General features: G+C 38.7%; 1 long non-coding RNA gene across 1 annotated transcript in view; it reads left to right on the forward strand.

Annotated features, from left to right (window-relative positions):
- The window catches only part of LOC113601322 (uncharacterized), a 56,919-nt gene extending 43,673 nt beyond the window's left edge, over positions 1–13,246 (forward strand). Inside the window, exons 6-8 of the long non-coding RNA XR_003422512.2 lie at positions 4,873–5,073; positions 11,110–11,190; positions 12,595–13,246. This is a non-coding gene — a long non-coding RNA (uncharacterized LOC113601322). The remainder of the gene's footprint in view (positions 1–4,872; positions 5,074–11,109; positions 11,191–12,594) is intronic.
- Positions 13,247–13,556: the final 310 nt, after the last annotated feature.

A 13,556-nucleotide genomic window follows, 5' to 3' on the forward strand; every position in this document is an offset into this window, starting at 1 on the left:
GTGATTCATCACTTACATGTAACACCCAGTGCTCATCCCAACAAATGCCCTCCTTAATGCCCATCACTCATTTAGCCCATGCCCCCACCCCACACCCCTCCAGAAACCCTCAGTTTGTTCTCTATAATTAAGAGTCTCTTATGGTTTGCCTCCATCTCTGTTTAATTTAATGTTTATATTTTGAGAGAGACAGACAGAGTATGAGTGGGCAAGGGACAGAGGGATAAAGGGACACAGAATCTGAAGCAAGCTCCAGGCTCTGAGCTGTCAGCACAGATACTGATGTGGGGCTCAAAATCATGAACGGTGGGATCATGACCTGAGCTGAAGTCAGATGCCTAACTGACTGAGCCTCCTAGGCACCCTGCTTCCCTCTCTGTTTTTACCTTATTTTATTTTTCCTTCCCTTCCCCTATGTTCATCTGTTTTGTTTCTTAAATTCCACATATGAATGAAATCATGTGATATCTGTCTTTCTCTGACTGACTAATTTCGCTTAGCATTATACACGCTAGTTCCATCCATGTTGTTGCAAATGGCAAGGTTTCCTTCTTTTTGATTGCCGAGTCATACTCCGTTGTATATATATACCACATCTTCTTTCTCCATTCATCAGTCGATGGACATTTGGGCTCTCTCCATAATTTGGCTACTGTTGATAACACTGCTATAAACAGTGCATGTGCCCCTTCGAATCAACATTTTTGTATCCTTTCAATAAATACCTAGTAGTGCAATTGCTGGGTCATAGGGTAGCTATATTTTGAACTTTTTGAAGAACCTCCATACTGTTTTCCAGAGTGGCTGCACCAGTTTGCATTCCCACCAGCAGTGCAAAAGTGTTGCCCTTTCTCCACATCCTTGCCAGCATCTGTTGCTTCCTGAGTTGTTAATTTTAGCCATTCTGACATGGCCGCATCATGCTTCCTACCAGAGGAAGAGACGGAGAGAAAGAGAGAGTGGACCCCCTAACCCAGTGTTGAGATCATCTCTCTCTGTGGCCCTTTCCTACCCCAAATCAAAGCTCCTTATGTTCCATTTTGTCTTCTGTCTTCTCTGTGGTGAAGAATGGGTTTCAGAGTGAATCACATGAAACAAATATGGCTTTCCCTGAGTCTCTAGAGAGACCGAGTTATCCCCCAAGCCCCCAAGCTTTATTCCAAAATTTATTATTTTTTATAGCATCACTAAATGAAAAGATCACCTGAGTGCCAGAAATGTACCCAAAATGCTTAAAAGGGCACCAAAAATGTATTGGTTTCATCAAGATACCTGACAAACTTTCTCATGGTACCCTTGTACATAAACTTGAGAAATTAGATACCTACGTGGCAAAAATATATCTCAACAATACTGATAAATTAACCAGTGCTAACCTGGACCTATGTTTCTCAGACTTGAGTAATATGTAGAGCCCTTGTAAAGGAAATCTAGTCTTAGACCTCTCAAATATTGATTTAGAATTTTAATTGTGGTATTACTCAAGCATAAAAACCTAAAACTAGAAATAAGTAATTTACGCTTACAGGCCTATTCAACAATAAATATTAAAATCATAACAAACACATAAAGCAAATAAAAACACAATATAAGTTAATAGTATTCATTTAACATGACAGATAAGGTTCACTGACACTAATGTTGAATTTAATTTTAAAATGATGAGGCTTCGTGTCAGGTTCTATAACTTGCAACATTCTGGCTTCACTTGTTTCCAGTGCAGAAAAGGCTTACTTGCATAAATATGCTGTACAAACTGAAATTTAAAACTCCAAGGATTTGTTTGATAGTGCGAGTTAGTCAAATGTTGTAATTTGTCAAAATTCTGTAAGCAAGAAATTCTTACATGCCAATTTTTATTAATTGCTAAAGATTAGCATCAAGGTTAATATTTTTAGGGAATTGAAATCCACATTAAATAGGAATTTAATCCATTTAGTTCTGGAAGTGGGAACAGAATTTCCTTACACTTACTATAACATTTGCTGCTAAATTGGCATTCGGGAAGAAAAGTTAAATATTATTTTCAAAACTATTCAATCAACAACAAGGATTTTTTTGAGCACATTTCTCAAGCTACTCTGTGCTCCGTGAACACAGATCTGTCATTACATTTCTCCAGTTGGACTGCCAGAAACCTTTCTTTGTGTAGGATGCCATGAAATTATTTAGTTTCCACACGGCATGAGCACAGTGGCGGGGATAAGCGTGAGCTCAAACACTAAGATGAAGTAGCGACACTCAGTGTTAAGATAATCACCAGATGATGAAGAATATGTTCACATTATTTTTTAAAGATCATCATTCAGTGTGAATCCACATTTAAAATTCTGATTTCAAAATTATTGCTCCGAGGGGATTTTTTGAGCATTTTGTAGCTTAATGCTTGAAACTGCTCAACAAATGGTAACTATTCTATTATTGTTGTTGCTATTTATTTATTTAAAACATTTGGTTGGCAACATAGCCAAAAGAAAAGGGGCCAGTACCAGAGCAAGGATTCAGTCTTTTTTTTTTTTTTTTAATCTTGTATTGACTCACTAATTCAGCTTGGATATCAGCTTGGATATCTCTGTACCTAAGGTTTCCTATCCATGAATGAGACTGAAATCTTCTAGCATTGTTGGGAAAATCGTATGGGTTTAAGATTTGATTCAATAGATGTCTATTATGTAAAATCCCCAAGGTAAATCATACGGCATTTATGCCAGTGTCTGAAAATCAAACAATGCTGCACACATCTTAGGTATTCCTTTAATAGACACGAGCCAATTTGTAGAAAATAAATTTCTCAGCAATAATAACAACAACAATAAACCCACTCAGGAACAGAGCATCAAATCACTGCCCCCTGGACAACTTTTTTGTTATTCTACCAAACTATAGTGATTATTCTCCAATGAGACTTTCTGAAGCTGAGAAAATATTCAGTGAAGGAATTCTTTGAATTCATGAATAGGCTTCAGGGAATGTAAGTTTCTGAAATGTATCCAACATTTAGTGTGTGTGTGTGTGTGCGTGTGTGTGTGTGCGTGTGTGTGCGTGTGTGTGTACACATGCGTGCACGTAACTGAGGGAGAAAGGTTTCCATCTCATCAGATTCACAAATGTGTATAAGAACCAACATGAATACGGACCACTGTTTTGGAATGAAACTCCTAACCTAATACCACTTGAGAATTAATGCTTCACTTTAACCTGAAACTAGGCTGTTTTTATGGAATCATTTTTCTAGGAATGCTCTCTAGGGTGCTCCAGTATTAGCTCTCACCATAATTACGTGATGCAAAGCATTAATAAATTTAATAAGGGCTTGTAACATCCTTCTTTATCTTGATCAAATAGAAATAAAGACTCGAGATTAAATACTGGTACATAACTGCAACCCCTGAGCTGATGCACTGGACTGTGTTACTTGATTTGGAATTATAGTATTAACTAGCCAAAAATTTGTGGTGCTCCATAAACATGAACTTGACCGTTATAGATGAAACCCATTGAAATGACAGAGCATCTTTTTAGTTAAGTGAACACGAATCAGCATTTATCTGGGACTTAATAGCTGCAGCCTGGCTCTAGCCTTGTTCTTTTATTGAGGCATATTGTGAGATCCTAAGTGTGCAGTTCAATTTTGAGAAATGCTTACACTTACACCTGGTCAAGGTACAGAGCACTACTATTACTTTAGAAAGTTCCCTTGTTCCCCTTCTCAAGCATTCTCCTTTCTAGAGACTGATTTGGTTTCTCTCATGATGCCTTCCTTTATTTTAGAGTTTATCCTAATTTTAGAAATTATCCTAATTTCTTATTTAGAAAACCACCCGACTGTAGCATAGACAATGTTTCCAACCTGTGTTTCCTAGAGTCTTAAAGATCCTTGAAGTTTGCGTGGGAGCCACTGTTGGAAGATGGGAGAGAGAGCTGAGGGAGAATCTCAGAGAGATCTAGACTCTTCCTCAACTCCTATTTCAACTGGAGCAGCTTCCTTTGAACTCTTTTATAAATTGGAATTCCATGTGGGATTGGTTGTAAAAGGGGCTCTGCTTCTTTTAAAATATTATCTGGCAAGGCTACTGTGCCAAAAATAACTGCAGTGTTTAAATCGAGCCATTATAGAATCGAACTCTTACAATGACAGTTTAGGCTTCGTAAGACCCAAGTGAGTGAGCGGAAGTTAGCAGTTGTGCAGAATGAAGTCTGACAACACAAGGTGGTTGCACATGGAAGCGAATAGCATAGGAATTGGGAAGGCAATTCCCGATTGTGTTCTCCAGGTCATGTAGAGAAGTTTATTAATTCTGAGATGATGCTCTCGCCTTTTAGATCATATTTCCTCTAGTAAGACGATCACTTCTCCAGTACGATGATCAAGTCAATCTTTTGCCTTAAAATCAACTAGACTCAGACTGGCCAGAGACTCTTGTGACAGTATCTAACTAGGCATTACCCTATTTTCTCCCTAAAATCCTATTTCATTGCTTTGTGAATTTCAACCTAAAGTCTACTCGTACTTAGAAGTTTTCCTTCAATGTAAGAGACCATCAGTTGTGCACACTACAAATATTCTTGCATTTATGGCAGAAAAATACAGGAAACTGTCTGGAATAAGATGTATTTGTATGAATTATCAGTTCCTAGTTGCTTAAGTTTTGAAAAGAACCTATTAGAGGAGGATCTTTGTTGGTTGGCTGTTTTGATGTAGCTTTTCTTTTAATTTTATCTCCAAAATGATGGGGTGTAAACAATACTATTTGATATTTGTATCCCAATTTATAGTTTGCAAAAATACCACATATTTGTTATAACAGCCCTTAAAAGTATGTATTATTACCTCCATTTTAATTTTTTTTTTAATGTTTACTTACTTTTTAGAGAGAAAGACAGACAGTGAGCAGGGTAGGGGCAGAGAGCGGGGGAGACACAGAATCCGAAGCAGGCTCCAGGCTCTGAGCTGTCAGCACAGAGCCTGATGTGGGGCTCAAACCCACAAACCTTGTGATCATGACCTGAGCCGAAGTCAGATGCCCACACGACTGAGCCACCCAGGCGCCCCTTATTATCTCCACTTTAAAGGTGAGTGAACTGAGGCACGGATAGCTTAAGTGACCTGCTCACAGAGGTAGAGAATACTAGAATTTAGTATCCATTTGAATTGCTAACTCACTAGTATTGTGTCATGTATCCAGTTTACCTGCATTTTTAGTACTGGTGTGTTTAGTTAAGAGACAATGAGTAGGCAACTGTCCTTATCCTGAGATCTCTGTGTCACCCCATTTATGAGCCCATTTTTAATGTTGTCTTTAGCTTTTAATGAAATTGGCATCTTCCCTCGTAAATATTTTTCAATTTTAATTTTAAAAAGCTGTTTCCATTGGGAGAGAAGAGGAAATCATTTCCAAAAACTTGAGAAAGTGCCAGGAAAAGCTAAATGATTAATTTCCCATAAACTGCATCAGGCATTTCATTTTGGCAAGTGACTCTGAATTAGAAACCTTCCTTAGGTTTCTATGCCCAGGAAAAGGCATATTTAACTGGATGGTGGGAAAGACAAAAACATAGGAAAAGGGCTTCTGGGAAAAGACCCCCCTAGAATAAGTAGCCCCAGAAATGCCTATTAAATGCTCAGTGAACAAGCCAAGCTTTGCTAAAAAATGTGTCCAGCCTGATAAGCTGGCCGATGAAGGGCCAGATGATAAGCAAGGACTGAAAATATCATTTTGAAACAAATGATCACCTCACCGAATGCACCATTACTAACAATGTATACTCTCCATCAAAGAGGATGCAAGCATTTAGTCACACGTGGGAGAATCCGGGCCGGAAAGGAGATAGGAGTCTAGCAGAGGATAACATTACAGTCTTGGGTCAAAATGGAGCCATGAATCTGGATGAGTCATTGAAGGACTGAATTCCTTCAGATACCGTAGAGGAGAGTCAGTCAGGAGGAGGCTCACTGGCAGAGAAAGCCATTGACAAAGGGGGAGACGGGCAGAGGGACAAAAAAGGCTTTGCAGGTTGTTAGGATCCAGGACAGCCACAGGAGGGCAGCAAACGCAGCATAGATGGAAGTTCTTGAGTGTCCTTGAATGAAGCGTTGTCTCAAGATATAAACCCACCACAGAATCTACATTTAAAACTGCTGGGAGTCAATGAAATATTTTTTCATGAGTTTAATGCAATTTAATCCAAAATAACGTTTATATGTAGTTTAAAGATTCAAAGATTTATGTAGAAGTGGGTCTTGTGAAAGGATTTTCCAAGTAGGGAAAAACCAGAAGATGCTTTCTTCCTTTCCTTATTTTCTCTTTGTCTGCTATGATGGGTAGAGAATTCTAGGATTAGTAATTAAGAATTCAGGACAAAGCCTATGGCCTTTCTTCGATGTTGTGGAAAGCAAGCAGCTAAAGATATACTAACATTTTCAATCAAAACATAGGATAAATGAAAGTGTACCTGAGGAAATTGACAATTGGTTGATGAAACTACTTAATTGCCTAATTAAGTAGTTAGTTAAACTGCTTAATAAAATTATGCCTGGGGGCTGCAATAAGGCTCCTTCCAGAAAGGACTCTCTTACCTACTCCTTGTGCTCCTATGAGTTTTCAAAAGTTGTATGGAGGAAAAAGCCTAGATTTTTGTTTAAATCACTTTTCTCTTCAAAAAGCAAAATGAGAATCCTTAACTGAAAAAGAAAATATGATTCTAGTAGGTCATCTGAGTGGTCCCCAGAATAGACATGTTGATATGTTACTAGCTAATTTTGACCTGTGAACGGACCGAATTACTTCAATTTAAGGACAGGAAGACTTCTTCTTTAGGAAGACTTCAACTTTAGAGGAAGTGGGTGAATCTACTCTATAATGCTGGGAGAGTGACCAAAAGACCAACCAAAATGAAAAATACTAATTTTTTTCCATAGCATATATTCCTCTCACTATTGTCTCTTGAGGCCTGAATTCCCTGCTTTTTTTTATTTTTATAAAACTCTGCTAAGGTATCAAACACAAATAGACATTAACCAGGAATTCCCATCCTAGGAAAGGATTCCCAGAAATGATCAGAGATGCAAAAAGTGACTGACGTTTAATGATGTCTTCAGAGATGAGTGTTTTACTTACATTTGAGAATGTGAAAATAACACAAAAATCCTATTTCAAGCCTTTGCATAATTTGTTTTTCACAACAAGCCTAGGAGAGAGGTGTTACTATTATATCCATTTTACATATGAGGAAACTAAGGCTCCAAGAGGTTAAGCAACTTGTCCATGACCACAGACCGAAAAAGTGGAGTTGGAAGGGCACCTGGGTGGCTCAGTTGGTTAAGGGTCCAACTCTGGCTCAGGTCATGATCTCGTGGCTCGTGAGTTTGAGCCCCACATCTGTGCTGACAGCACAGAGCCTACTTCTTCAGAGTCTCTGTCTCCCTGTCTCTCTGCCCCTCTCCTGCTTGTGTTCTCTCTCTGTCTCAAAAATAAATACACATTTAAAAAAAAAGAATAAAAGGAAATAATAGAACAACAAAAAGATCAAACACAGTGTACAACAAATTCAATTAAAGGCACATAGCTAAAATAAGATTTTTTAAAAAAGGAAGAAACAGCTCCAGAAAGCCTGGGGTTCATATGATTTTAGTTCACAGCTCTTCAGGCTGTAGAAGTTATACAAGTCCAGGAAAAGTCTTCTTAAATTTCTTACGAATTCTGTGAGGTAAAAAACAAAATAAAACAAAAACAAAACAAAACATCAACAACAACAACAGAGGTATCCCTATAGCCTCATGATGAAGGTAGGTCTGTCTAGATTTTTTTTTTTAAACGTTCTATTAAAGAAACAGCCAACTCACTTTGGTCCAGCTCCAACTGCTCTTTCCCTGGTCCCAGTGGAAATGCAAAGCCTCTGCCTTATTCCTGCTCAGGCAGACTGGCAAGTCCATATTTTGTTCTTGCTTTTTTCACGAAGGCATCATTTTTCACGAGAAAATGTGTAATTGATTGTACGTGTGCACATCACACCCACGCCTGGGGAACCCTAACTGGAGAGTCCACAAGAGGCAGTTGTCTAATTTGCAAGCACAGCCTCAAAAAGTAAAACAAGAATAACCATACTCATCAAGTTCCCCAATGATTGGGGCTATCTATACCTTGCATGCCTTCTAGGATCCAGCAGCACCATGAAATTATTTTGGCTTAGAAACTCTGCTTGGGTTTTACCTTTTATTTGTTCAGTCTCCCCTTCTCAACGCCTTGAAATGGTAGAAGTCTACTATTTCTATGCAATAGAAGTCAGTGGTCCTGCTGAGTGAACCAACCCTGTTTGAGTCCTGAGCAGAAAATGATGAATCATAGTTATTCTCAACATTAGGTGTTTTCTAAACTCTTAGCCTTGAAATGTATTGAGACTTTGAATCCTCTAAATAAACATTAAGTGAGAGTGGTATTTTGGTTACGTGATATATGTTAATGTTTAAAGTTAGGAAAAGTAGATAAGTCTGAAGAAAAGTAAAAACCACGTAAATGCTATTAGTTTAAGATAAATTCTGTTAACATATTGTGACAGGTCCTGTGGTTTTGTGTTTTTGTGTGTGGGTGCACATTTTTATTTATTCTTTAAACCTTTAACAGGTATTTGTTGTGTGTAAGCCGTGCTGTAGGAACCAGGTATAGAAAATACAGTTCTAAAATGAAAGTCCTTCCTTTCATGGAGCTTATATTCTAGGATATTTTATAAAAAGTGAATCCTCCTGGGGCACCTGGGTGACTCAGTAGGTTGAACTTCAAACTCTTGATTTCAGCCCAGGTCCTGATCCCAGGGTTGTGGGATTGAGCCTCACGTCAGGCTCCGTGCTGAGCATGGGGCCTGCTTAAGATTTTCTTTCTCTCCCTCTGCCCCTCTCCCCTGCTTGTTCTCTCTCTCTCTCTTTAAAAAGAAAAAGTGTATTCTCCCACATCTGCAATTTTAAAACTTGCTTTTTATCAATTTAGAATATACTTCACATCATTCATGCTAAATACAGATCTATGCAGTAATTTTAAATGACTGTTTAATAGGTTAGCATTAGAGTGCTAGCTTTTTTTATCCTGTTCCATAATTTGAACAGATAGTTTCCATTGTGTTTTGCTATTATTGCAGGAACAACTTTTTGGAGGAATTTTGTACAGTGGCACATAAATAAACAGACACGTTTACTCAATTACATCCATAAGATATATTTCTTGCTCCAGTGTTTTGAGTTCTAGACTGTAGGCCTCTTTCCACACCAGTATGTAGATCTATTTTATCATTATCTTTATATTGCCTTCTATGCATAGTCCATTTTCTAAAAGCAGTTCCCTACTTATTATAAGTGAAGAAATAAGTATTCTTGTGCCCATACCTAGGTACATTTCTATGAGTACTCATTCCTTTGTTTAAATAAACTTTAAAAATGAAATATAGACTTGGTATTAAAAAAAAAGTAGAGAAGCATATTAAATGGTAAGTCTAAGCTCCATCCCATCTCCTGTTCAACTCCTTGGAGTTAAGGAGTTCAACTCCTGGGGTTAAATCACAGACATTATCTATGCATTTATTTCTTTTATGAATTTCCTCCACATATCCTGTATGCGCTAATGCTGTTTTCAATCACATAGCATCCATTCTTTCTTGTTTGCAACAGCACTCTGATTTTGTGGAGTGCCCACTCTTCCCCCAATAAATCTGCTCCAGCTACCCTGGCTTCCCCGATGTTCTTCACACACATAAAAATGAACTAATATTCTAGTTTCAGGGCTTTTGCATTTGTCACTGCCACTGCCTGGAAAGCCTACTCCTAGATCCTCACAACTCTCCTCCTTAATCCTTTAGGTCTTTGCCCAACGTTTATCTTGTCAGTGAGGTATTCCCTAGTTGTGCCATTTAAAATGGCAGTCCCCACCATAGCAACATCTTTCTAGACAGATCTCCTGATGTCTCTTGGGACTACATCAAAATAAAAAGCTTCTGCACAGAAAAGAAAGCAATCAACAGAACAAAAAGCCAACATTCTGAATGGGAGAAGGTATTTGCCAATGGCATATCTGTTAAAAGATTGGTATCCAAAATATATAAAGAACTTCTATAACTCAACACCCAAAAAACAAATGGGGAGAAGACCTAGACATTTCTCCAAAGAAGACATCCAGATGGCTCACAGATACATGAAAAGATTTTCAACATCACTCATCATCAGAGAAATACAAATCAAAACCACAATGAGATACCACCTCACACCTGTCAGAATGGTTAAAACAAAAGACACAAGAAACAACAAGCATTGGCAAGGATGTGGAGAAAAGCGAATCCTCTTGCACTGGTCGTGGGAATGTAAACTGGTGCAGCCCCTGTGGAAGAAGGTATGGAGATTAGTCAAAAAATTAAAAATAGAACTACCATATGATCCAGTAATTCCACTACTGGGTATTTACCTAAAGAATATGAAAATACTAATTCAAAAACATATATGCACCCCCATGTTTATTGTGTATTACAGCATTATTTATAATAGCCAAATTATGGAAGCAGCCCATGTTCGTCTGTAGGTGAATGGATAAAGAAGATGTGAGTATATATATGAATATGCACACACGCACACACACACACACACACACACAATGGAATAATACTCAGCCTTAAAAAGAATGAAATCTCCATTACAACAACATGGATGGATCTAGAGGGTATAATACTAAGTGAAACAAGTCAAAGAAAGACAAATACTACGTAATTTCACTCAAACATGGAATTTAAGAAACGAAACAATCAAAGAGAAAAAGAAATAAACAACAACAACAAAAACCCAGACTCTTACATAATAGAGAACAAACGGGTGGCTACCAGAAGGGAAGTGGGTGGGAGGATGGGTAATGAATAGAATTGTTGAATCACTATATTGTATACCTGAAATTAATATAACAATGCACATTATATTGGAATTTTAAAAAACAAGCAATTTTCTAAAAAAGTGGCGGCCCCCTGGCCCCTCACTTCCACCACTCCCTTCGTGATTCTACTCTCCTCTAGAGCATTCTTCATCATCTCACTTTCTGTGTATCTTACCGATTGATTGATTGGTTATTTGAACCCTCCCACTAGGATGCAAGTTCCAGGAAGACAGGAGTTATTGTCTATTTTGTCCACTGTTATATCCTCAGTGCCAGAAGAGATAATAAATAGGTACTCAACTGATATTTAATACATGAATGAATAGTATTGAAGGGCACCCATAAGTTTGGGGCTATTTAGACATTATTTTGAATCTCACCTTATTGAGGTCACAATGGCTGTATGATCTTAGACAAATTTCTTAAATTGTCCAAGCTTCAGTTTCTTCATCTATAAAAACAGCAGAATTAAAATTACTTTATATGGTGTTAAAATGGATCAGAAAGATTCAATCATGATAAGTGTCTAGAACAGCAGAGCTTCCTTTTTTCATCCTCTTCCTCCTTCTTCCTCTGTACTTCTTCCTCCCCCTCCTCCTCCCTTTCCTCCTCTTCTTTAGGTTACTATTTTGAAGTAAAAAGCATAACATTGATAATTTTCTTCCCTAGAGTTCCAACTTGTTATTTAGCATCTGGGAGCTTCCCTCTGTAGTAAGCTGACCCATCTTACCCTTCAGTGTGTCCCAGCATTACAATGCAGGTGACACTGCCAGTTCAATAGTGATCTGCCACTAGGACATTTGAATACAGGGACACCGTGACCTCCTTCTACACAGTTTGGGATAGCCATAAAGGTTGGTCCAAGTTTAAAGTCACTCATGTCCACAAAAACCTGGAACAGTTCCAATGTTTCCCTCAGAGTTTGGGAGACACATTCTTGGTTCACACACTCAAACAGCTGTCTCATTCCTAGTTCACAACAGCCAGGAATAAATTAGTGGAAGAAGAATCCCACTTGGTTCTTTGGGGTTCAAGAAAAGGAGAAATGACCCATTCATGTTTCTCACAGACTTATTCCCAGAAACTTTGGGTCGAGACCCCATCCCCAAGTTTGTTCATTACCACATTTCCATTCTCTCAACAAACATTTTTTTTTAAATAACACTAGAGGGAAGTCACCATCAAATGTGCCATGCAGATTCTTTCTGCAAAGACAATTATTACACCTAGTTATATAGTCATAAAAGCTGTTTATTGAGACGCTATCTTGTGTCAGGCAGTCTGCACAGAAACTCAAATCCAAAATGATAATGCAAGGGCATGATGAAATCTACATTACAGATGAGAAAATAGATTCAGAGGCATTAGCTATCCAAGGTCACAAACTACATAATGACTAAGCCAGGAATCAAACCCAATGCTGCCAAACTCCAAAGCCTATGATTTTTTCAATAGTTTATATTGTCTCTGGATATTATAATCTAGAGAGGAAAATACAAAGTTTGTCAATAATACAAGCTGTATGGAAATTATTCAGTTGCATCCAAGAAGCATTTCTGGGTGTGTAAAACCCTATTAGGTATTCAAAGGGGGTATAACTTGAATAAGGTAAAGTCTACCTACACCTTTTGTAGGGGACAGAGCTTGAATATATGCTATAATTGAATTAACAGTAGAGAAACTTCTCTCTACTTAGGATCAGAGAGGTCATCACAGATGATGTCAGGTATCCAAGTCTGGAAGACTGAAGAACATTTCAGCATGCAGACAAAGGTAGAAAGAACACAGGTAAAACAGAGGCCTGACAGTATTGAGCATGAGTCTGAAGGGACAAGAGTTGAAGTGGTCTGAAGGAGTGAATGTAAAGAGGTTCCCAATGGGAGCCACATCATTGCCAAGAAAGGGATCTATCCTGGCCTGATAGAACAGGAAGCGTGAGCCAAATGAGGCCACAGCAAAGATGTAGCAGGTGAGGGGAGTGTGGGTGTAGAATGTCTGTGAATCACATTCCTGGGCATGGCCAACAGGAAGGATGTGGTAATAATAGGGAGGCGACTGTGTTAGAACTAGCTGTCCCCAAGGTTCTAGGTGGAACTGTGGAGTGAAAGGCTCATTTAGACAGGCTCAAAATGTCCCTTTTCAGCAATCCAGCCTACAAGTTGAATCGCAAAACTTTCGATCTAGCGGTAGGATTACTTTGAAATTGCCTCACTAGAGTGGGGGCCTGGTCTTGGGTGACAGAGATGGTGGGGATCAGCCTTGGCTTGGTAGTATGACCGGAGAATACACCTCCAAGTGGTACTAATGAAAGGTTTAAAATCTTCCAGGCCAGTGTGTTATCCCAAGAGATCAATGAAAGCCCTGGTGCAAAACATGGCTAAAGCAGATGCATTCGTTTGTTTTTTTTTTTTTATTTTTTTTAACGTTTTTATTTATTTTTGAGACAGAGAGAGACAGAGCATGAACGGGGGAGGGACAGAGAGAGAGGGAGACACAGAATCAGAAGCAGGCTCCAGGCTCTGAGCCATCAGCCCAGAGCCCGACGCGGGGCTCGAACTCACGGACCGTGAGATCGTGACCTGAGCTGAAGTTGGACGCTCAACCGACTGAGCCACCCAGGCGCCCCGATGCATTCGTTTTTAATGCTCTTCTAAGTAA

This window comes from Acinonyx jubatus, chromosome B3 (genome assembly GCF_027475565.1).
Source record: "Acinonyx jubatus isolate Ajub_Pintada_27869175 chromosome B3, VMU_Ajub_asm_v1.0, whole genome shotgun sequence".
Classification (NCBI taxonomy): Eukaryota; Metazoa; Chordata; class Mammalia; order Carnivora; family Felidae; genus Acinonyx; species Acinonyx jubatus.